Raw genomic sequence first — 25,718 nt, forward strand, 5'->3', positions numbered from 1 at the left:
CATTCAGGAAGAGTCATTTGAAGCCCATATAGTCAATCACTCCAGAAATTATCCAAATTAAGGTTCTCATCCTTACAGCTGAAAAACATAATAAATCAGTCCAATATGCCTTGCAGATAAGGCAAGAAAGCAACTGATAAAGCAGGAGAAGGTATGTGCTTCACTAACAAGTATACCATTTATGAAAACAAATGTGCTCCCCAATAAATCAGGAAAGAAGTCACTAGAAACATATATCCAGGCAATAAGCATTCCAAAAATAGTTCAAATGAATGCACACTTCTGATTGAAAAAAAATTGCTGCAGAGATAGTTTAAAAAATTTCCTTCGCAGCTGAAGTAGAAACTCCGTTATGAAAGCAGCAGCAGGAATGTACTTCACCGGTAAGTGTATCTTTTATGGAGGCAGACACATCCAACCAATAAACCCAGACAGAAGCCTCCAGCCATCAGTATAACCAGTCAGTATTCAAAAAAACATCCAAACTAAAGGCTCTCACTCTTCATACTGATGAAACTCACTGCAGAGATTACAAAAAAGGCAGTTCCCTTTTCTTTGTAGTTGAGGAACAAAAGAAACTTGCTGCAGAATTAGTAAAATCAACAAGCCATTTTCCTGTGCAGCTGAGGCAGGAATGCTGTCAAAGCAGCAGCAGAAAAGTGCCTTATTGACAACTGAGCCTTTTAAGAAGGCAAACATTCTCACCAACTAATCAGGAAAGGAGTCAATACAATTCTGTATGAGCAAGCAATCAACATTCCAAAAAAATACTCAAATTAAGGCTCGCAGCCTTCCAACTAAAAATAAACTCACTTTCAAAGTGAAAAAAACAGGCCACTTTCCTTTGCAGTGGAGGTAGGAATTCTAGTGTTAAAACATTTAAGAAACAAACTGTAGAGATGGTTAAAAAGTCCCCTTTCCTTTGAAGCTGAGACAAACACCATTGCTAAACAGCTCCAAGAACACACTTCACTGATAAGTGTACCTTTTATAGAAGCAGATGCACTACCCCCTCAAATAACCAAGAAAGAGATAACTGGATTCCTGTACATCCACACAATCCACGACCACTGCACACCAAAACACCAGTCAACCAGGTAGCAGCGAAATTTAGGAACAAAAACTCAGGAACTAAACAAAATGACTTTACAAAACCGCAGTAGTTTTAATGTGAGACTTAGCGCTTTCACCTTACAAGGCATCATCAGAGTCAAATAATGGATACACCCTCCCCAATATATACTGAAACCTATTAAAATTACATATTAAACAATTAAAAACAACCAATGAGCCTTCAATGTTAATTAACATCCTCTTAACTCATAATAATCTAAAAACCATCAAAAACTGTGTGTTTATATAAATTACTAAAATTACTAAAAAATACACTTAACTTACATACAATAATGTTTCTACTTCTCATTCATTCTAACATTTAATAAATAAATGTACTCATATAAAATAGTATTTCATATAAATCACCATGATACAGCTAATACTGATAACCTGAAATGACCACAAAAATTTGAAAGCTATCTTGGAAAGGAACAAGCAACACACTAGGTCTAGGATGGGTAAATGTGGAAGGTGTAGAAGTTGTAGATTTATTGCTGATGGCCCTTATGTGGTCATTTCAGGTTATCAGTACACCTTGCCTTGTCCAGGTATTTGTAACTGTAATTCTAGGAATTTAGTTTACGTGGCGAATTGTTCATCCTGCGATGCATTTTATGTTGGGATGACAGCCCGCAGACTTAGAGATAGGATTTCTGAGCACCTCAGATCCATAAAAAATAAAGATACTCATAATGCTTTGTATCTCCATAGTTTGAAATGTAATAATTTTAAGAAATTCATGTTTTTTGTGATTGATCGGGTACATTTAGAAAAGGGTGGTGATGTTAAGAACAGGGTGGCTTTGAAGGAGATGGAATGGCAGTTAAGAACAGGGTGGCTTTGAAGGAGATGGAATGGCAGTTAAGATTGAATGCAATGAAGTACCCAGGTCTTAATGATTATATTTCCATCAAGCCACTCTTGATACACAGATCACAAGTTTTGTAGATTTTGCACATGTATTTATATTTTTCAACATATTATTGTTTAAATGTGATATATATACATATAATATACAAAAAAATTTTTTATTATCTGTATCATGGTGATTTATATGAAATACTATTTTATATGAGCACATTTATTTATTAAATGTTAGAATGAATGAGAAGTAGAAACATTATTGTATGTAAGTTAAGTGTATTTTTTAGTAATTTATATAAACACACAGTTTTTGATGGTTTTTAGATTATTATGAGTTAAGAGGATGTTAATTAACATTGAAGGCTCATTGGTTGTTTTTAATTGTTTAATATGCAATTGTAATAGGTTTCAGTATATATTGGGGGAGGGTGTATCCATTATTTGACTGATGATGCCTTGTAAGGTGAAAGCGCTAAGTCTCACATTAAAACTACTGCGGTTTTGTAAAGTAATTTTGTTTGGTTCCTGAGTTTTTGTTCCTAAATTTCGCTGCTACCTGGTTGACTGGTGTTTTGGTGTGCAGTGGCCGTGGAGTTATTGTTTTATTGGTTTCTGCTAATACCCTAAGTTTGGGTAAGCCTTTTGGTTTTACATCCACACAATCAGCCTTTCAAAAAACATCAAATATAAAGGTTCTCATAATTCTGACTTAAACTTACAGTAGTAATACCAGACCTCTTTCCCTTTACTACTGAGGCAGGAACTCTTGTTATTAAAGCAGCTGGATTCAGCATCGATATACTCCTGAATGTTTTTTTTATTTTCCATTTTAGCAATAATCCACGACTGGGTAACACAATTTACCCATGGTTGTCGTCGTTTGATCATGACAGCGAAGCCCAAGTAATTAAACAAATCTAACCATGAGTAAATTCAGCACTACCCACATACAGAAGTGGATTAATTCTATTATGCAATGACATAATATTTAATATAAAAAAAGATCTTAACCTTTTCTAAATAATGTTATCATATAAAAAATTTTCAGTGGTCTTTCGCTGGCTTCAGTAAGTCTGGGACATGTAGTTGATGTACTGCATATGCTCTATATGTATACAAGAATAGCTGCACAGAATGTTGTTGTCTCTGTTGTCTCTGCTGGCCCGCCCCACCCCCAACCCCCTTTTAGATTTCTTGCAGAATGTCCAGTTATTTGTTTTGAAGATATGTGCTTTTCTAGCTAATCATTGAGAAATTAAGTCAGTAAATGAGTTGTCGTGGAACTGATTGTACAGTTCTGGTCATGGAAAGCATGTTGTAACCAGCTCTGTGGAGCAGACTATAAGATTTTTTTAAAAAACAGTTTGAATTCTCCACTTATCAAAGTGACCCAGAGAAAGTAAGTTAATGTGTTTCTTCCTGTAGGAAAAAGAAGGACCCACGTTTATCTTTCAGATGGTGTTATGGTGCATATTCCAATAGAAAGACTGGGAGCACGGCTGCTGGACTTCTTTCAATTTGTATACACTCAATTTACAATGGGTATGCCCATTTCCAAAAAAAAATGAATAACTACTATTGCCACAGCTAGAAGGGAGTCACTATAATGATCACTGGAGACTTCTGAGTCTTCAGAATAACTCCGGATATTAGTGGAAATGGTGGAAAAGCATACAGAGCATTCATGTCCATGGAAAAGTAAAAGCATGTGTTTTCCAGGCCTTCTTGCATGGATTCCTGGTGTAGAATTTAGCCATCTGATTGTTGAGAGCAGAGCCAAATTAATTCTCTATGGTGCTCCTCATAGCTGGATCAACTGTGGGAACACCTGCTGATTCAATTTCTATTTGTGAATCTGTCCTGGTTCTGTTCACTTGTCTATCACACAATTTGCTCCCACTGTATACAAGATGCCTGTAGAATGAAACTGTGCTGAAAAGCTATATCCAAGACTGGTATGGCTAATATGTACACAGTGTACCACATCACTGTGATGTTTTCTGTAAAAACATGAAAAGGTTCGGAAACCACAAATGTTTGAGACAGCTGAGAAAATTTATAAGAGGTAACATCTCTTATGTGTGCATTTTGGTCTATCTTTTTTGTTTCAAAGCCCCTGCAATTTTATCCCACCAGACACTGTTCTCCAAGCAAAGTCTGAAGTGTCAATTCTGACTTATTGTACTGGAGCAGAAAGGGAGAATAGGAGACCAGAAATTTGAAAAATCTAGTGTCTCCATCACAAAATCTCTCTTTCCAAAAAAAACTAAATTTGGATTTGAAAAGCTAGTGGATGTCAATGCTGGGACCAAAGAGATTTCAGGCACCACTGAATTTTTCTCATATGGAGCTTTGCAAGAGGTATCACCGAGTATCATAGATGTCATGAGATCCAGAATCCTAAGGAATTCCCTTGTGGAGACAGAAGTCGTCTGAGTGAAAAAACTCAGGAAAAGATCTAAATATAGATGTCCTTCCACTTCACTGTTGCAGTATTCCTTACAATAGGGGATCTCCTGGCAAGGTTGGCCTGACATCTGACCATTATAACAAAGCCTTTAGGTTGCTTAAGGTATGCTGTCCTCACAAGTATGTTCCCTGCATACACTGTAGGGCATAAAGGTGACATCCAGGCATACCATCGTCAGAACTTCTTTGCTGCCAGTCCAAATGTCATCTTTTGATCATCAGTCTGAATGTCCGTTTCATTTGCTGGTTCACCAAGCTGTTTTCAGATAAGTGCCTCATTGGGATTTTTGCTTCTTTGATCGTTTTGTTTTTGTTTTGTTGCTTGTGTGGTTCATGTCACCCAGAAAGGGTAACTGCTAGTGCGGGAGACAGATTCTCCATAAAGATTGTCACAAGCAGTGTTTATTTTGGGTCAGTGCTTCCCACAACCATACATCCTGTTCTATTTGTCAGGCTTTCGTCCCAAAGACTCTGCGTAGTCAGCTTTCCTCTTTTGTGCTAAACTTAGAGAACCAACATCTTAAGCTTTTAGCAAAAGATACCATGGAAAAAAAACTTCCCACTCTGATGGTCATCCGTCTGTGAAGAAGGCCAAGAAACATAGGTCCAATTCTTCCACTGTAGTCACTCCACCAGACGTCTCTCCCGAGGCTAGTGTAAGCCTGGAGGATCGCACTGCTCTGTCATTGGATTCCTCTATCGTGACGACTTCGGAGGCCAGCATGGATCCAAACTCATGCACATCCCTGGAGGCCTTGCAGATGTCCACTTCAGATATTCAGGGGGAACCGCGGCTGATTATTACTGAAGGGCTTAGATGTGCTCCTCAGATTGTGGTTAGGGAGGAAGTACTAACTACCGTTGTAGAATGCCGTCTGGGGTCTGAGCCTTCTAAATTTTATAAGGCAGATGTCCCGCTGAAAGAGAAACAAAAAACAAAACATGTTTCTCCTGCTCCTAAGGACCCTCAGAGTGAATGGCAGCATTTCATTCAGGGGTTGTTTAATATCCTTATGGCCTTAAAACCTCCTGACAGTTTCTGTTCTTGTTTCACCTTGGTCCTCTACTCCCCTCAAAAGGCCTAGGGAACAGGATTCTTCTGAGGTGGAATCCCTTGCTTATTCTTCCTAGATTCCTTCTCCCTTAGACAATGGGTGTGAGGAAGAGGAGCCCACCAGTCCTGACACTTCTTTTGAAGAGATCTCCTTCAGGGACACAATTTTCATAATGATGGAATTTTTTAAGTGGGATTTTGCCCAGATTTCTGAGGTTCAGAAAAGGTATTACTATTTTCTACAAATGGACTCTCCTAGACCTTCTACTGTTCCCCCAATTTTGGCTGCCTTGTTGGGTGCCTTTTCTACTGCGTCTAAGGCTCCAGACTACCAGCCTCCAGCCCTCAAAAAAACTTGTAGGTTTTACAGGGTGCCTGAGGATTGCAAATTTTTCTATAAATGTCCTTCTGCTGACCCCTCTGTGGTGTCTGTGGCATCTGACAAGCCATCTCAGCTGCTGCCTTCTATGAAGTTACTGCCTTCTGATAAAGGCAGCAGAACTGTGGAAAGGCTACGTAAGAAGATTTATACCTCAGCTACCCTTGCTTTTAGGGCTGTCAATTATCAGAGTCATATGCCAAGATATATTATGGCTCTGTTTTCTCAGGCCTGTCAGACAATTCGTGACCTTCCTGATTCTGAGGGTAAGACTTCTACTCTCTCCTTGTTAGGGACTTCTTCTCAGGTGGCTCGCCATTCTATTAAATGCAGGTATGATGCAGCAGATACTTCTTCTAGAGCTGCTGCTTTTGGTTCTGTGATGAGGAGGTATTCCTGGCTTTGGCATCAACCTCTGCGTAATTATCCAGGTTTGCCTTTTAAGTAGTCATTGAAAAGCAAGAAGTGGTAATTAAACCTGAATGACTAAAAGAAAGCAAGGTATGTGTGAAAACACATGTAAAGTCAATGCACTGACAGGAGCTTAGGGGCTATGAAGTAATATTTTAAAGCCAAACACTGCATTCTGGGATACCTGGAGGTAGACAAATAAAATCAAGATGCCAGACCCCATGTGGGAAGACTCCGGAATTACATTTAAAAGTATAAAAAAATATAGAGAGAGAGTTCAAAAATAGGGTTTAAATGTAAGAAACATCAAAACGTGATGAAATAAACATGTTTTTTTTTCAGTCTGTGGGCACGGTTTTCCATTAACCATATCTATTTTTCTTTTATTTCTACCCAAATTAAACTCTACTATAATTTTATCCCAATCATTAGCTATAACTTCTGAAGAAATTTCTATTTTCCCCTATAATTCTTGAATAATTTCCAATACCCATTCCTTTAAATTACTCTAACAGGTAGGTGGGAAAGCACCAGTGTCTCATTTTAACTTCATTATCCTGCATTTTTACCTTAGTTATTATTGTCACATGATTTAAAATAGTTACTGGATGTGTGTTGAAGCTTTCAATTAAATGCACATGTTCCTGTGAAATATAATTTCTGCCTAGTCTAGCACACTTCTTGTGCTTTGGGGAATATGTAAATTCTCTCTTTTGAGTTTCTACTACTGAATTCACTTCTTCCACGCCAAATATTTTCATAAAATTCTTCATAAATCTACTGTCTTTTGTTATACTTCCCTTCCAGATCCCCTGGATGCATCCTCACTGTTGCAAATCAAGTTCCAGTCCCATGCCCTGCTGAAAGCCAATTACTTCTCCCCAAATTTTCTTAAGCTTTTAGGAGGAATATAAATATATACCAGTGTAATACTCCTCCCCTGCCAGTAACATCTTACTACCAAATCTACCATTACTATCTTTTTTCCACTACCATCACTATTAGAGCTTATCTATTAATTAGTACAAGTATTTCCCTTTTCATTTGTCCCTAACATTCTGATGGATATCCATACTGAAATTCTATCTATCAAATTCACATGCTCACTTCTTTCCAAATGTGTCTCCTGTAAGCACTGCTATTTGCACAATGCATTTCTTAATATAATTCAATATTCTTACCCTTTTGTCTACAAGTGTGAGGCCATCCACATTCCAAAATAATATGTTTAGTGCAGCCATTATTATAAGAAGTTCTTATTCCCTCTTATTCTATATGACAGTTTTTTGAAATGTCTATTTCCTGCTTTTCTTTTACATACACATACTGTTTAGCAGGTTGATCTCTTGCACAGTTGTTCCTTGTCATCTCCATTTAAATCTATGTCACATTTTACAAGATTCTTTGTTTTAATTAAAGCCATCAAACAAAAAACAAACACACCACCAGAACACCCCAACATATTAACTTAAAACAAGCTATAAACGTAAAACAAGCATACAAAACTATGTACAGCTTCAAATAATTAAGTTTAACCCTCCTGAGAGGAACAATTGTCCTAAATCGACAGCAGTACACAGAAGCTTAACTTAACCTAACATTAACTTTATCTATACAAAGACAATAGTTAATTATTTGTTTTGGTTCTCTTTCTGGCTCCCAGCAACTGACAGTGAGCTACCCCAGTTCTTCTCCTCATGCACTGGGTCTAATGGACCCACCTTATCCTCCCATGGACTATATCCAACCCACATCCTGTACTGGTGATGCATTTAAGGACCCTGAGGTAGCATCACCCTTGCATATGCTCAGTACCATCTGGATGGCAGAAACTGAGACACCCCTCATTTCTGCAAGGGGCTGATGTCATCAGGAAGCCTGCTCACCCTCAGATAGCATCTTGCACTTGTTTTACCAGTCTTCATCAGTGAAATCAAACCACGATATGTACCCTGAGTGTACTATCATGGCTTGACGCTGCATTCTGGGTGTGATTTGACAGTGTGAGTGCGACATAACAGTGTATCCTTTCAGGATGTGCATGTCCATCTTCCCCTGTCAGCACCCAAGACACTCAAACCAAACCACTAATCAAACCAGAGTCTCCTGGACTGCAATCAGGGCTTTATCACTCTATTCCACATTGTTGGCTACAAACATTAATGATTTAGTATACTAAATTATGTGCATTGGCCACTATTTAGCAAAAGTGGGAAAGAGTACAAACCATTAGCAAAATCTCTATAAAGGTGCAATGCTCTACTTCAACTTTAACCTATCATAAAATCCCTAAATTATAGCACTAATTCTGTCACTGCCTACACATGTCGTCCCCACTTATTCCTCTAACAAAGCATTAAAGGAGTCTGTGAACTAACAAATCACAGCATCCTGAAGTTTGTTGAATGCAGTATAGAACATCATGCTGTAGACAAATGTTTGCTCCTATTCCCACACAGATACAAAGAAAGATGAATATAAGACAGCACAATAAAGTAAAAAAGTAAATAAATGAAAAATAAAACAAAGTAAATAATTTAAAATGATTAACAAGATACTGTTTAAATAAAAAGAAACTAGTGATATAAGTGTTCAGCATCCATAATTTGAAGAAACCGTGTTACCTGCACTTGTATAAAACAACTTGCACTATTTTTTTATAAAAATCTGTTGATCTCAGCTGCATTTACTTTTATCATATATAACACACACACACACACACACACACACACACACACACACACACACACACATTCCATCATAACATGCACACATGCAAAAGTACTTACAGATCACTTACTCAAATGTCTACATGGATACAAAGACTTCATTTTTCCTCTAGGGATGTAACATTCCATAGAAAAATACTACTCAGAAAAGGTAGCTTTCCTGAAAGCCTTCCAAATGACATAATGGAAGTAGGGAAAAAATCTGGCCAGAGTAGTGCAGGACAAGAATAATGGAATCACTGATGCAGTCACAAGGAGAGAGAGCACTGAATTCAACCACCATTTGCAGCAGTAAGGTAGACTAGTAGCTGTTGCACTTTGCTACAGTCTGAGATTAAGTACTGGTTTTAAGACAACTGACTTGGTAGGCTTGCAGAAACGCATTTTTGTTATTTTACATTTATTGACAAGATGTATATTTAAAGAACTAAACGCTACAAGTCAGAAACTGACTCAAGTAAAGTCTCAAAGACCCATCGAATGTTCTCAGTTTTTAGTATTCTCTACTTTCTGGGAAGATGTCCGTCAACTCTTCACTCACCAAAGAAGTGTACTGTAGCATTCCTTAACACTATACCAATGTGTGATATATTAGTCTCACACACACTCAAATCAGTCTTCAACTTTCTAATATACTATTGTCATTTAGAATTAATCTATTATTTAATAAACCAATACCAGTTAAACTGTGCTCAGCAGTCTTGGTAGATTTTACCTATTTTGTTTTTGTTAATCAGCATTGTATGCACTACATTAAATATTTCAAACATATGCAGTTGTGTACTCTGTTACTTTATTGGATACTCTAATAAGCAACCACTATGATTCTGTACAAAGAAAAGAAAAATACTTATAGTCTGATTAAAACAGAAGACAGACAAAATTTCCATAAACGTCATTTCAGAGCAGCACTTCAACTTTTAATATTAGCATACCAAAATATTTCCATCTCATTTAACTGTAGGAAATACTGAAATAATTATGCAAAATTTCACGTTAACAAAAATGTATGCTGGCACTTGTTTTTCCTGGAAATATAAAGGGAAAGTCACTTACAGAAGTTGTAAGAGAAGGTTAAAATGAACTTCATATTCATCCTTCCACATTGTTGCTGGAGGGCAAGCTCTCTGCATTCTGAGTTAGAAAAGCTCATTCTTTGTCCGTCTAACATACGTTATGGCATCCTGTCTTTTAGACATTCTTTTCTTCAGTCTAGCATGCTTTCTGGCATCCTTGTCTTTTTATTCATCTCTATACTGCAGTTCCTTTGGGCTTTCATCGAGCTAAGAAATCCTATACTACTTTGCAGGGCTGGAAAATCTTCATTCATACAATCTCCACCCACAAAAAAGAAGTGAATTGCATGACTGTGACATCTGAAACTAACTTGCATACTTGTGCCAGTGTAAACAGAACAGAAAGTAACATTTATTGAAAACTGTGTTTTAAATACAACATTGTGAATCTAAACTTATAAAGATTCTTATGTCACCTCTCAATATACCAGCTATTCTCAGTGTATGACCTACTCCACTGCTAAGTACAATAAAGCTTTTTTAAATCAACAGGGCAGATGCTCAAATCATGGCACAGGATTATTAATGCCAACAAACACTATATGTAATGCTTTCACAGGGCATCCTGTACTGATTTAAGGCTGTGATGCACATTAGCTGTCAGAAATACTGGGTGCCTGCATTATACATCAAATATAGTGCATAATGAAAGGGGTAAACTGAAAGGGGTAAAAAGAAAGTTTAAAAGGATTCATCCCAGTTCTATGGACAGCAGACCCAGCAAAGTTAATGAGGTCCTTCTGCTAATGGTAACCCCCAATCAATAAATGACCACCTTACACATTCACGTTCTTTTTAACCATGAAGATAAGCAATAATAGTAGTACCACTATTCTTATTATTGCCATTATTACTCTCATCATCATTCTAGTGGAAGCAGCTCAGCAATTCTGGTGTGAATTTGGAAAAGACAGACCTGTTAAGCACTTCTCTGACATCAGAAAGGTGATTAGCAAGCTTTTGTGAAGCATCTCCAAGTGTCTCAGAACAGCAGCAAAAGCTAAAACAACATTAAAAGCTTGTAGTTATTTCACTCTGTTGTACTTTTAAACAAAAAACTGTGGTAGACTGAAGTGTCTTAACTTTTAAAGCCATTAATTTATCTAAGGGACACCACTTCTGACTGTTGTCTGTGTGATAACAAAGTGTTTAAGGATTTCAAAGCCATAAAATACTCAGCGCTCCTACGCTTTTTCTTCTGTAACTGGTAGTACATAGATCAAATGAAGCCCCATGCAATACAAATAATTATAATCAGGTCTCTGTGAGAATAACCCCCTAATGTGTCCTAAACTTGGATACGCAAATCCACCTTGAACACCTCTTTGCTCCATTCTCAATGTGAATTTCTTTTCATCCATTTTTCAAAGAATAATATCTAATCAGAAGTTTGATCATAATTCGCTATTATTGTCTAGCTGCAACTAAAGTTAGAACAGCAGTTTTTGAAATAAATACTGAAAAAGTGAAAACTGAATACACAAGTTAAAAAAAAAACATGTCATGGACTAGGACTACTACCACTGCATTAAAATTCAAGTGTATTTTCATTTTTTCTCATAATTTTTATTGGAGAACAAAATATTATATTGTAATTCCAAGCAAACAGCATCTGAAGATGATATATATAATTACTGAAAGTATTAATAATGCTGTAAAAATGTTTAATAGCTCAACAAATTCTATTCATTTCATATAAATGAAGTAATAAATGTAAAGGAAATCAAACAATTTGGAAGTCAGAAATAAAAGACAAAATGACATAGATAAGAAAGTACATAGTTGTGTAAGCTGAACTTATAACGGGTAGATGTTCAAATGTCACTGTTGCAAGTACCCTGAGGTACATGGGTTATATATTGCCAAGGATATAAAAACTAGCCGGCTTCCAAAGTTTCAGGGCTCTATCCACTCGCCCAGCCTGTCAAGCAACTCGATCCGAGCTATCTAAAAGACAAGTTTGGGTGCAAAGCACTTCAGAGCTTTCCTGCTAGCAGACAGACGGAGGTTGAATCCTGAAAGGGCAATGCTGTGAACAAAAAATGAATGTCCACACCCTGACATATAAAAATACACCAGAAATCAAGAGGGTCAGAGGGAGGAACCTGCTACTGCAGCAGTGATCATTTAAACATCTACTGTTATAGTGACTTTATTGACCTAAAGAAGGAATCAAGTTTATAGTGCTTTGTAAAAATTATGTACAGAGGAGTAGTAAGCTTCTAGAATTCTTCCCAACCCTTACCAAAAGCCCACAGATGAAATAAAGGCTCTGGTACAGTTCGCCTTGACCCTACCTGGAACAGATTTGTTATGGTGTGTACAACAAAAGGTAATAGCCTTAAACAACCATTTGGTAATAGCCTGTTTTGACACAGGTTCTCCCTTCTTCTTACCTTCACAAGAAGTGAAGAATCAGTACTTGTCTTGAGTGTTAAACCAAAGAACCAACACACAAACAAAAATGCTTAAGAAACAACCAAAACGAGGGAGCACTCCATCATGAAGATACCAGTCAGAAATATAAAATTATTTAATGGGATTAAGTGCTTTCATCTTCTAAATAAACAGATTCCATCAGAATCAAACATCCACACATACCTGCCCTCCATTTAAATAGCATTAATAAGTCACATAAGCATCATTCTTAAAGAGACAATTAAATAATTACATTACAACAAATTGAAAAAGATAAAATTGAATAACCTAACATGCCAACAAGTAATAAATCTTAGGCATTGTTAAAATTCAATTAATTATGACTTAAACTTTTGCAGTTTTTATTTTCTAAGTAGTAGCTATGGAATAGGAGTAATTAAGCCGGAGAGATTCTCAGCATCAGCTTTTAACTGTCATTTTAGTTCACATCTTTCAAACAACTACCACCATGTAACAACCAAGATATTTCACATCAAGGGTGACATATAACATATCATCAATACACAGGTCACCTGTAACACATTCCAAAAATCCCATGAATCCTTTACTTAATGGGATGATGAATCAATCAACCCCTTTAGTTCATGGTTAATATATTTGGCAATGGGGCAAGTTTTTTATCTCCCCAGCATCAACTACTGGTCTAACAGGCAGATCCATCAGTTTTTTGTGAACCCTGAGTGGTACCAAAAATAGAAGGAAAAATAAGTTATGTACTCACCATAACGTTCCATGTTTGTTGTCCATCTCACCATTCATTCTTACTTGGATGGGTTCGAAGCCGATCCTCATCTCTGACTCGGCTGAATACACAGCTGAAGTCTCAAACTTGGCTCATGGCAAGGTAGCTATCCCATGATGCAGTGGTGCAACTCTCCAGATCTTGATTGCTGTTAACAGTACTAATGGGTAATATATTGGTATGACCCCATGTCAAGGAGAAAAACAAACAGTCAAAGGAGCTCATGTATAAGAGGAAGGATCACCACCAGGTCCTCTAGGAGTACTTGGATGGGGGAAGGAGGGGGGGTTCATACGAATGAATGGCGAGATGGACAACAAACATGGAATGTTATGGTGAGTACATAACTTCTTTACGTTTTGTCCTATCTCGCCTTCATTCTTACTTGGATGGGACAGCGTCCCTAACATCTTTTTCCTGGGTGGCTCACGGGAGTACACCTTTAAGCATAGTGGAACAAAAGGAGGCCCTGTCCCTGGAGGCCAAATCCACTTTGTAATGAGGATTGGCCCACTTAGCTGCACCACAAATACTGTCAATAGACATTCTGGCCTGGAAAGCAGAGCATGTTGTTAATGCTCTGGTCAAGTGACTTCTAGTTCTGAATGGTAACTTTCTATTATTGGAGGTGTAGATAAAGATGATACAACTTGAAAGCCAATTTAAAAGGGTGACTTTAGACACTGGCATACCCTTTTTTGCCTCACAGAAGGAGATAAATAATTGATCAGACTACCTGAAATCTTTAGTTCTATGCAATGTCCAATTGGTGGAGTTTATACTCTGCCTTTTTGCTATTACTGGGGAAAAACACCGGGAGCTCAATGGATCGATTGATATTGGATTGAGAGCAAACCTTCGGTATAAAGGACAGATTAGTTCATATTGATACCTTATCCTTATGGAAGATCAGATATGATTGATACTGCTTGCAACTCTGAAATTCTTTTGGTAGATGTCATAGCTACTAGAAAGATGGTCTTCCAGGAAAGAAATCTGAGGTTACAAGATAAAGAGGGCTCAAATGGTGGCAATGTTAGTTGAGTACGATAAAATTTACATCTCGAGGAGAGAGTGGTTGTTTAAAAGGAGGTCTCAATAAGGAAGCGCCTTTTAAAAATGCTTTACACAACCTGTGTGACATTAGGTTACGAGTATGGTCACCAATGTGGAAATTTGAAATTGCAGCCAGATGAACTCTAATAGCTGCTGCAGCCGAGCCTTGCTGGAAGAGTTCTGTAAGAAATTCTAAAATGGACTGAACTGGCGCAGAAAAAGGGTCAATGTTTCTAGTTTGCACCCAGTGAGAGAATCTTTTCCACTTGCTAGTATATAGTTTTCTAGTAGAAACTTTATGAGAGGACATCAATATGTGTTTGACTGCTGGAGTGAAGTTTTGAAGCCTAAGTAGGGAAGTGGAGCAGCCATGCTGTCAAGTTTGAGGGTGAGGACAGAAGGATGACGTGTTCCTGACATATGTGTCAGAAGGTCTGGAACTGGGTCCAGAACCCACGGCTTCTCCTGTAGATGAGGCCAGAGGAAGGGGAACCAAATCTGATGAGGTCAGTATGGGGCAATGAAAATCAGCCTGCTTTCCAAGGATTTTGCTTTCTGGATGACTTTGGGTATGAGGGGAAATGGGGGAAGGGCATAAAGAAGTCCCGAGGGCCAATCATGAACAAGTGTATCTCACAGTGTCACCAGAGGGGGAATTAGGGCAAAGTAGCTGCTGCACTTGACATTCATGGGAGTGGCAAAAAGATCGCAGCAAGGCTGGCCCCATTTCCGGAAAATCTCTTCCATTATGTTCTGGTTCAGAGACCACTCGTGAGGCATTAATATTGGCCTGCTGAGCTTGTCCGTTATCATGCTGGATCTCCCCGGGATGTGGGTTCCTACTAGAAAGAGTTGGGAAGATACTGCCCATTGCCAAACTTTCAGAGTCTCTCGACAAAGTGGGTATGATCTGGTTCCTTGTTTGTTTATGTACCATACCACCGACATATTGTCTGACTGTATTGCACTTGTCCCTAGTGGAAGAGAGCCGTGGAGTTCTTGCAATGCCAGAAGCACTCCTCTTATCTCTAGAACACTGACATGCAAGTGGGCCTCATGGTCTTGCCATATACCTTGGACTGTCCTTCCTAGATAATGCCCCCCCACCCTATCTGGGAAGTATCTGTGGTCACTGTAGCAACAGGTTGTTGTGGAATAAAGGGTCTCCCGATAGTCATATAGTTGGACTGAGTCCACCACCATAGATACTTCTTGCATGACTCAGTTATTCTGATCAGATGGGACACAGGAAGTTCTTAAAGCGACCATTGGGAAAATAGGAGCCATTGAAGGATCCTCATATGCATCCTGGCAAGGGGAACTAGAGTTATGGTTGAAGCCACTGTCCCTAGATGTTTCAGAATTACCTTTGCCTTTATCTTGTCCTTGGGAAGAAGGTGAAGTATTTGCTGTCTGAGGGTTGAAATTCTGTTGGCTGGAAGACATGCCATCAAGGAAACAGTGTCTAGGTTTGCGCCTATGAAGGTAATATGTTGACAGCGCAATAAGGCAGATTTTTTAAATTGATTGTTATGCCTAGCTAAGCACAAATTTCCAATGTCACATCCCTGGCCTGTTGGAGTAGATGCTTGGTGGTGGCAGTTAAGAGCCACTCGTCCAGATATGGAAACACTTGGAATCTAAGACATCTCAAGTGAGCCGTTACTACTGACATGCATTTGGTGAACACTCTGGGGGCTGTAGTGAGACCAAAGGGCAGAGCTCGGAACTGATAATGACTGGCTCCGAGCTGGAAGCGTAAGTAACTCCTTGATGCTCCATCCATTTTTATGTGGTATTACGCACTTGGAGGTCTACTGAGCACATCCAATCATCTTTCCCTAAGAAGGGAAGTACTGATTGCAGTGTCACCATTCAGAACTTTGACTTTTTGGCAGATTTGTTCAATTTGCTGAGATCCAATATGGGTCTCCAGTCCCCTGTTCTTTTTGGCAACAAAAAGAATCTTGAGTAAGTTCCGAATCCTGTTTGGTCTGCAGGGACTTTCTGGGTGACTCGCTTATACAGCAACTTTTGGATTTCTATAGTTGCTTGCTCCCTTAGATTGGGTGGAACATCTGGGATGTTTTGTTCTGATCTGTGGGACAGGATGGCAAAAAGGAATGGAATATACTCTGGATACTATGCTTTATACCCACTTGTCTTTTGTGATACTTTGCAAGGTTTCTGGGTACAAAGATAAACATCCCCCGACTGCCTCCAGAGTAGAGCAGCTGGGTCTTCTTTCAGGAGCAATGATAGGGACGTCCACGAAAGGAATCACCCTGGTTTTGCAGACCCCCCCCCCCGCCTCTAGGACGACGTCTACCATTGTTGCCTCCCCCTCTGCCCCTGGGGAAGGATTCACCTCGTGCATCTTGGAAAGCTCCCGGAGATCTTTTGAACCACATTTTTCCACTCTTCTGACCTTTAGGGTAAGGTCTTGAAGGTACTGAAAAATGTACTCCAACGGCAGAGAGAGTTTTCCCTTCCTGCTTGCATCTGGTGAGTGGTGTCTTTAACTTTGAGTCGAAAAAGTGAGGAATCATCAAAAGGGGCGTTAGTAAAGATAGACTTAAAAGGTTCCACAAAACTACACAAGCACACCCAGGAGTGTCTTCCTCAAGGAAACTCCTAAACCCGCTGCCCTACTCGCTCCATCCGCTGCATACGATATCAGTCTCACAGAGGAGTTGACGACAGAATTTAAGGTGGACAGCTGGGAGGAGATATTCTCAGTCACTCCGCAGCCAATGGACCTTGTAGACCATCTCCTAGCTCTTTCAGGAGATTTGTAGCCTTGTAAAAGTGTGTGAGGTAGTTCAGCGATCGGAGTGTAAAAGTCACTGACGAAAAGACACTTACCGTATCTGTCCATCGTTCAAGAATCTTTGTTTGGAGGTTGAACAGATGAGGATGTCTCAGAAAGTTCCTTCTTGGTGGCTGCTGCCACTACCATAACATCTACAGACATGCCTTTTGTAAGAAAATCTTTTCCAGTGGGGGCTGACAAAAACTTGTTTGGCCTCCGAGGGACTGGTTCCACAGTGTCAGGTGACTCCCACACCTTTCGACTAAGTCCATTAGCTCATCAAAAGGCAGATACACCCAGGAGGCTAAAGGTTGAGATACAAAGGCCTTCAGGTACACTGGCTCCTCAGAAGGGTTGATGGTTTTCCAGCCGCCTCTTTGCTTTAGGATCTCAAGGATATCTGCAAATTAGATCTTCAGTGGACGACTGTGGGGACCCTTCAGACACCTCAAGGTCAATGTCTGAGGTGACAGACTCATCAGGGGAGTCTATATGCTTCCTCTTGCATGTCCTCTTTCAAGGGGGCTCCTCAGAAGGGTATTCTAGGTAGGCCTCAAAAGAAAGGGGTTCACCCAATGGAGGTTCCTGAGGCACTGAATCTCTGCTGTCCTGCGGATGGGGTGGTGCCGAGACAGTAACCGGTACCTTGGGGGGACGAATGACAGTACCCTTGTGTAGAGCTGTAGAGGGGGACAGCACACTCATCAGCTCAAAAGCAGGACCCACTGGTTCCGAGGATATCTCCGGCTCAGAGGAGACAGAGGACACCCCTGGCCCCAGAGAAACCAGCTCAGAGGCTGACGTAGGAGCCGAGCTCAACCGAGCCAACACACCGAGGAGTAGGTTCGGAACTGAAGAAGTTTGGGTCCGAGCATCCCCTCTGGGGCCGACCGGCGAACTTCGGCTCCCAGACACCCCGGATGGCACCAAGAGTGTCGGAGCAGATATCAGTTCTGTAATCTCTAAAGGGGGTCCCAGAACCAACGGGTTTATAACCAAGTAGTACTTGGCACTTCAGTTCCGAAGATCCAGCATGGCTCGGAGGAGGAGCAACAGTGGATGTAACAGTCCTAGAAGGCTCCAAAATCTGTTAGGTCGGAGCAGAGAACAATTTAGCTAGCGCCAGTGACATCAAAAGTCTGCGCACCACCTGCTCCATGTCATCATCAGATAGGCTCCTACAGGACCTGGAGGATAGAGCTGGTGAATAAGATCTCTCCAAAATGGGAGATCTCAAGATAGGGGAGACCAGTGGAATAGCAATGGACCGGCTCCGAGACACGGCTTCTTTCGGCTCTGAAGACCTTGGTGCCAAAGAATAATTATCTCCGTCAGTTCCAAAGTCTGTGGAGCAGAGGAGGTTGATGGTTGCGAAATATTTGACAATTTTTCCGGGGACTCTGAGTCGGAGACAGGAGACGGCGTTTTAGTTGGTTTGTCCCCTCATAGAAGAAGAGAATGAAGAAGAAGAAGCACTCTGTTACAGCTTCCTCAAAGGTCGGTTTCAAGAGCCATTTGACAATCAGTTTGTTTTTCGTCTTCTGCAAAACACATGTGCTAAAGGAGTGGCAGAAAGTGCAATTTTCCTGGAGATGGATAGTTCCTAAACAATAGACACAAATGCCATATCAGTCTGTAATAGACATTTTCTGGGTGCATTTTTGACATTTTTTAAAGCTCGAAGGCTTATGTTCTTTCTCCCTAGTGTATTTTGGACATCTTAGGAAGAAAAAGGTCCTAAAACACCAAGTAAACTCACTCCACTTCTAGAAATATAAAACACACTAATTTAACAAACACAGCACATCTAAGGAATATAAACAGAATTAAGCTTTGCTCTGACTAAAACGAGCACTAGGACCTCTAATTTAAACAGACCTATAAAGGCATAATAAAGGGAGAGATAGAATACACTAACACTACTAGCCCTCTAACTAAAACGGGCAATTAGCTCTCTAATTTAAATGAGTTAATGAACTAAACAAGCTAAACTAAGGGAGTAGAAAGAAACACACAAAACACTACAAGTAATTTTTAAAGCACCACTACAGTAAATAACTATGGGATACAAGTACAGGCCTGAGGAAAAAAAAAACGATGGCCAAGCGAAAGCACACAGATGAAAAAGGAGATAAAACTAAGCTACTCACCTAAAGCTAAAGTTTCACAGCACACAGTAAACTAACTAATGTATAAATCCTAACTAGTTTAAACTAATAGAATGCAAGAGACAAAAAACTTAGCCACGGCCAAGAAGAGAACATCCAACCTCATAAAGCGGCAAACGAGATCTGGAGAGTTGCACCACTGCATCATGGGATACCTACCTTGCCACGAGCCATGTTTGAGACTTCCAGCTGTGTATTTGAAATAGAAACACACACTTAGTAAAACTTGAAATAGAAACACACACTTAGTAAAACTTGAAATAGAAACACTGTGTATTTGGCCAAGTCGGAACCGATCCAAGTAAGAATGAGGTGAGATAGGACAACATAACATTAAATATTTTTTTTTACCTCCATATATTTAAATTCATTGCAATTAATCTGATTCATCATCCAATTTAACAAAGAACTTGTGGGATTTTTTTGAGACAGAAGGATGATGGGTATAAGGATGACATGTTATTTACCATTGTTGTGGAAGACCTTTTTTCAGTTATCCCACACAAGGTGGGTCCAGAGAGGTATAATGAAAATTTGCTTGACATGAGTCATCTTACTGCTGAGATCAAAGTTTTAGGTACTTTAGTTGAGATCATTTTGAAAGCTAACTATTCACCCTGAAAAAATATAACCACCAGACCACCAGTGTGGCAATGGGTATTGCTTGTACCCCATTGTATGCTAATGTAGTAATGGCAGAATGGGACAGAAAATTAATTTTCAATAGTGATTTCATCAGGCAATAGGGATTCTATACCAGACTCCTGGATGATGCATTTATTTTTTGGTGAGGGGCCAAGGAATGTTTGAGTAAATTTATTAAATATATTAATGGGGCCACCCCCTACCTGCGTCTCATGCATGAAGTATCTAGTGACAATTTTTGTTATCCAGATATAGCCATTACAAAGGGCTTGGTTAACAGGAGGTTTAGATCCAACATTTATCGTCAACCCACTGACTCATTCTTTGTTACACTATAATAGCCGTCACCCTTATTTTCAAAAGAGGGCGTTAGTGAAGGGGTAAATGGTTAGGTAAGCTAGAATGGTTTCTGATGAAAATACATTTAAGGCAGAAGTCGAGATGCTTGTCAATATGCTCACCAAGACAGGATATCCGCGTAACCTTCTTTTTAGGGTTCAGAATAAAATAGCAGCTAAAAAACATAATGAGATATATTTCCCAATTTTAGATAGAACAGTCCAACAAGAGGGCATTACTTCATTTAAGGAGAACCAGGAACAATTTCCCCATGTTATGGTCATGACCTATTCTGTTGACAGTGGATTGCTTAGGTATATAATTTCTACGAACTGGAAAACATTTAAAATTAGTAATATGTCTGGCACTTTTAGTTTCATAGGTAGGTACTAGGCTATCGGCCCTAGGGTGTATACAAGCCTAGCCAAAAAGGTACCCTGGCTTTCGCCACCCAAGAAAATTATTTTCCTGTGCCCCTGTCGAGCAGAGCCACAGAGGTGATCCCCGGGGTGAATTTCTTATTTCCCATCCAATCATCAAGATTTTTCTTGAAGAGTGCTAATGAAGATTTTTGTTTGATATAGACAGGTAGTTTGTTCCAGAGTATGGGAAGTCTCGGGGACAGGAATCTATCCCTCCAGCATGTTCTGTTTATTATATAGACCAGGTTTAGGTCCCCTAGCTCAGAGGGATTGGGATTTCTTTAAGTGGAGCATGTCCAACAGCTCTGGGTTTCACATAGCTTTGTATGTTAGGCAGAGATTGCCTCTGAGTAGGCAATATGCGACAGAGTAAAGCTGGAGTTTTCTGAGACTGTTTGCGTATGGCATCTGAGGCCGGTAATCCTCTTTGTGAGGTATTTCTGCTGCCTTTCCAGTTGTAGATGTCTTGTGAGGTACATACCAAAAGGGGCATTGTACTCTATAATGGGTCTAATGAGTTACGAGTAGAGAGGAACAATGATCTTTTTTTTTTCCTGGATGAGAAACCTTTTGTGATGAGGTGTGCCATGTAGAAGAATTTCCTAACTACTGTGGCAATGTGATTATCAAAGGAGAGATTACTGTCCACCTGTGTCCCAAAGTCTCATCACACTTATCCTATGTGGTAGCTCATGGGTACAGAGTTTTTACCAAAGGGGATGACAATGCACTTTTTGGCATTGAGCTTGAGGCCATGGCTTTGACACCATGCATTGGGTGAATACTCCAGGTCTGTATATAAAAGAGGCATTAACTTTAAAATATTAATGGAAAAAATACTTGAGTGCCCTTTGGGAACTAGAAATAAGAGGATCACATGCAAACATGTGAAATGAAAGGCAATGCTGTTATATTACGGAAGGAGATGAGGTTATTAATGGTCATTACATTTCAGGGTAGATGGATATTACAACTGTGAAATAAAAGGGGATGTATATGTAGCTACGTGTAAAAAAATGTATGGCTTTCCATACTGGCAAAACATAAGAGTTGTTAGAGCAAAAATTTACAAAAATGACTGATTGTAAAAATATAAACACTACAAATGCACTTTACAAACATATTAGCTTGCATCCTGAGAGTGTATTTGTTTTTCAAATACTTGAAAAAAATGAATTTGAATAATTTGGAGGGGGGGGTGGGTATGGAAGGAGTTACTGGAAAGATGTGAACTAAAATGGCAGTTAAAAACTGATGCCGTTAACTTCCCAGGGCTTAATAATTATTTGTCCATAGTTAGTATTCTGAAAATAAAAGTCATGAAAGTTTAAATTATGATTACTTGAATTTTAACATGTTTAAGATGTATTCATTGTTGGTGTTTAAAATGCAATTTTATCGTATTCAATTTATTGTAATGTAATTATTTTAAATTGTCTCCAAGAATGATCTTATGATTTATTAATACTTATGACTTATTAATGCTATTTAAATGGAAGGCTGGCGTGTGAAGGTTTCATTCTGATGAAGTTTGTTTATTTAGAAGATAAAAGTGCTTAATCCCATTAAATATTTTTACATTTCTGACTGGTATCTGTGTGGTGGAGTTCTGCCTGGCTTTGGCTGTTCCTCAAATGTTTTTATTTGTGTGCTGGTTCACAAAAAATTAAGAACAGACTCAAAGATCTATAAAATTTGGTTCAGTTCATATAATACTGGTGTTTTCTGTAAACATCTAAGTGTGCAGTATCCTTTCTCCATCATTTTTATGTTCCGGAAAGAAAACTGCGAGAAGGATATTTTGATTTAAAGTAAACTCAGATACCACTTTAAGCATAAAAGAAGGATCAGTTCTCAAAAAAACCCTGTTCCTATGGAAAATGAGATAGGGTTGACTCATCATAAGAGTTTGAAACTCAGATACCCTTCTGGCAGAGGTCACAGTAATTAGTAATACTGTTTTCCATGTTAAAAACCTCAAGTCAGCCAGATTAGCAGGTTCAACTGGAGCAAGTGTTGGGTTCCCTAATACAAAATTAAGATCCCAAAGAGGGAAACATTTTCACATGAGACTTCATTAAAAGTGGAGGATCCATGGGCAGACATGTTGAAATAGCTGATAAATGAACCTTGATAGACAAATGAGAAAGGCCATAGAATAGTAACTCCCACAATTATTGTAAAACCAGAGAAAGCCTAGCCCTGAATGGGTGCTGCTTATGTACAAACTAGAAAACCTTTTCATATGCTAATGTATGATTTTTTAGTAGTAGGTTTTCTTGCCTCCATTATTACCTGTTGCACATCCTCAGTAAACAGGTGCCTAAAGGAAATTAAGACCCTATCATCCAGGCAGCCAATTGAAAATGACAGATGTTGGGGTGTATCTCACACTTGTTCTTGTGTGAGTAGATCCAGTCTGTGAGGAAGCTTGAGGTAATTGACCCTGGCTATTTCCAAAAGAAGGGATAACGACAGTTGTCAGGGCCACAGGGGACTTACCACAATGATCCTGAGTATTCCTTCGGAGTCTTCAGAAGTGCTCTGGAGATTTGTAGAAAGGGTGGGAACACATACAGGAGCATTCCTATTCAAAAAGCATCTGTTTTCTAGGCATTCTTACATAGAGCCCTGGAACAGAATTTTACCAGTTGATTGTTCGGAGAGGAGACAGAGTTCTACTTGAGGAACTTCCCACAGATGGATCAAATCTTGGTAGATAACCCCCCCCCCCCCCCAGGTCTAGTTTCCATCTGTGAGGATCTGTACCAGTCCTGTCAGCTTGTCTGTCACACAGCTTTGCTCTGACAGAATGTACAATGCCTGTAGAGTGAGACTGTGCTAATTTGGCTAGTCTGCAAATGGGGTACAACTTGGGTCCCCTTGCCTGCTGATGTACCATATGACTGTGGTATTGTCTGTCACCACTGGAAGAGGTCTTGGAGACCAAAGATGGTTCAGAGAGTTGAGTGCCTTGATCAGAGCAAGCATGGGCTTGCATCTGTTCTTGGTGTCCTAGACCCCTTGCAATTTTATCCTTCTGGAAACTGTCTCCAAGCAAAGACCAAAGCATATGTGGTGAATAACTGCTTTGAAGCAGGGAGGGAAAAGGGGAGACCTGGATTTAAGGACATATGTTGTCTCCACCAAAAGATTTCTCTTTTGGCAACCCCCAGCATTGGGATTTGAAGAGATAAAGGGTGTTGATGCTGGGATCAAAGAGATTTCAGATACCACTCTATCCATCTCATGTGGAGTCTTGCTAAATTTATCATGAGAATCACAGATGCCACGAGACCCAAAATCCTGAGGTATTCCTTCGCAGTGACCGCAGTCTGAGTGGAACACCTTTGAAACAGATCTAAATAAAGATAATTTTCCTGTGGAAGAAAAGCTCTTTGAACTGAGGTGTCTAGCTGACATCCCAGGAACAAAATCATGTGTAAGGGGTAAAGAAAATGTTCTTTTGGAATACCAGCTTATGTAAGAGATCTCTCATCCAAGAGAAAGATTCCTGACATTTTGAAAGAGACTCTGCAAAGATAAGAAAGTCATCTAAATATGGAAAATGTGAATACCCCGGTAGCTATCAATGAGTTATAAACAGAGATACAGACACTTTGTGAACACTCATGGTGCAGTTGATAACCAAAGGGTATTGTAGAGAACTGATAATGTGATCCAGATACACAAGACCTTAAGAAACACCTAAAATCTGGATGAATAGGGATGTGATGATAAGCATCTTTTAAGTTTAGTCTTACCAGGAAACTTAAAAATAAGAGGAAGAAAAGGTAACAGGTTGTGAAGTGACCTCATTTTGAATTTGGACACTATCACAAATGGGTTTAGGAAAGAAAGATCCAGAACTGGTCTCCAAGCATTGTCTTTCATTGGCGTTAGGAACATCCTTGAATAAAAGCACCTTCCCACCTGGGAAGGAAGAACTGGTTCCATCACATCTCGGGACAGCATGTGATGAAGCACAGGTGGAAACTAAACAGTTTGAGCTGCAGGACATAGACGGACTCCCTGAAAAGGAGAAATTTCCTCCCATGGCCATCGGTAACCTTGTTGAATGATGTTCAGAACCCATTTGTCTGAAACAATCTGTTGCCAAAGATTAAAATGGAGATTCAGACTTTCTTTAAGAAAAAAGGGGCCAGGGAGGGAGAGACAACTCCTGAATAGTCATTCAGACTTGAACTGCCCTTGGTTTTGGGAGGCTTGAGACTACTTTTTCGAACCCCTTGCCATTTCTTCTTAAACATCTATTTGCCTGAATTTTGTTGAGATCTGCTTTCTGTCAAAATTGCATGAGGCGATAGAAAATCCCTTGGACAATTTGGAAAAGGAGGGATGAAAAAGCTCAAAGAATTCACTGGATTAACTTGCCCCTTTCATCACACTTGTTGATCACTCTTGCAGAGTATGGGCAAACAACTAAGCCTCTATCCAAGGGATAATTTAAAATCTCATTTTAACAAAGGAGGTTCTGAGAATGCAACCATGCAAATCTCCCTAAAACAATACCAACAGCCATAGCCCTGGAAGAAGTATCAACAGAGTCGTACACACTCTAGAAACAATAAGTGTAATAGAAGAAACTAAGTTAATTCATTCACTCCAATGGAGCTCAGGAAGTTTGCACTGTAACTTCCAATTGGCACAGCCTAAGCCTTTTGACAGAATCAAATTATGTCCTCACATTTCAAACAAATGTTCATATTTCTGGAACCATAGGGGCTATGAAAGAAGTATAAATGGCAAACCCTTCAGCACAAACTACTTTTACAGTGGCAGTATTCTTTAGGTTCTAGATCTTAAAACAAATTTTGTAAGTCACAGTAAACACGGTTACTATTACATTTGTAATATTTTGTAAACAACTTATAGTAGCTCAGCGAACCCTCAAGTTACACATGTACTATCAACAGAATTTTATTCATCTAGCTAAGAGTTTTCATATGAGGCTAAGGAGTTCTGTGTCACTTGGC

At 39.4% G+C, this 25,718-nt stretch overlaps 1 protein-coding gene across 1 annotated transcript in view; it reads right to left on the minus strand.

Moving 5' to 3' along the window:
• The window catches only part of PSD2 (pleckstrin and Sec7 domain containing 2), a 2,726,943-nt gene that overhangs the window by 2,460,013 nt on the left and 241,212 nt on the right, over positions 1–25,718 (minus strand). The gene's annotated exons all lie outside the window — the stretch shown is intronic.

The sequence above is a fragment of the Protopterus annectens genome, chromosome 4.part0 (assembly GCF_019279795.1).
Source record: "Protopterus annectens isolate FY-2018-M chromosome 4.part0, PAN1.0, whole genome shotgun sequence".
Classification (NCBI taxonomy): Eukaryota; Metazoa; Chordata; order Ceratodontiformes; family Protopteridae; genus Protopterus; species Protopterus annectens.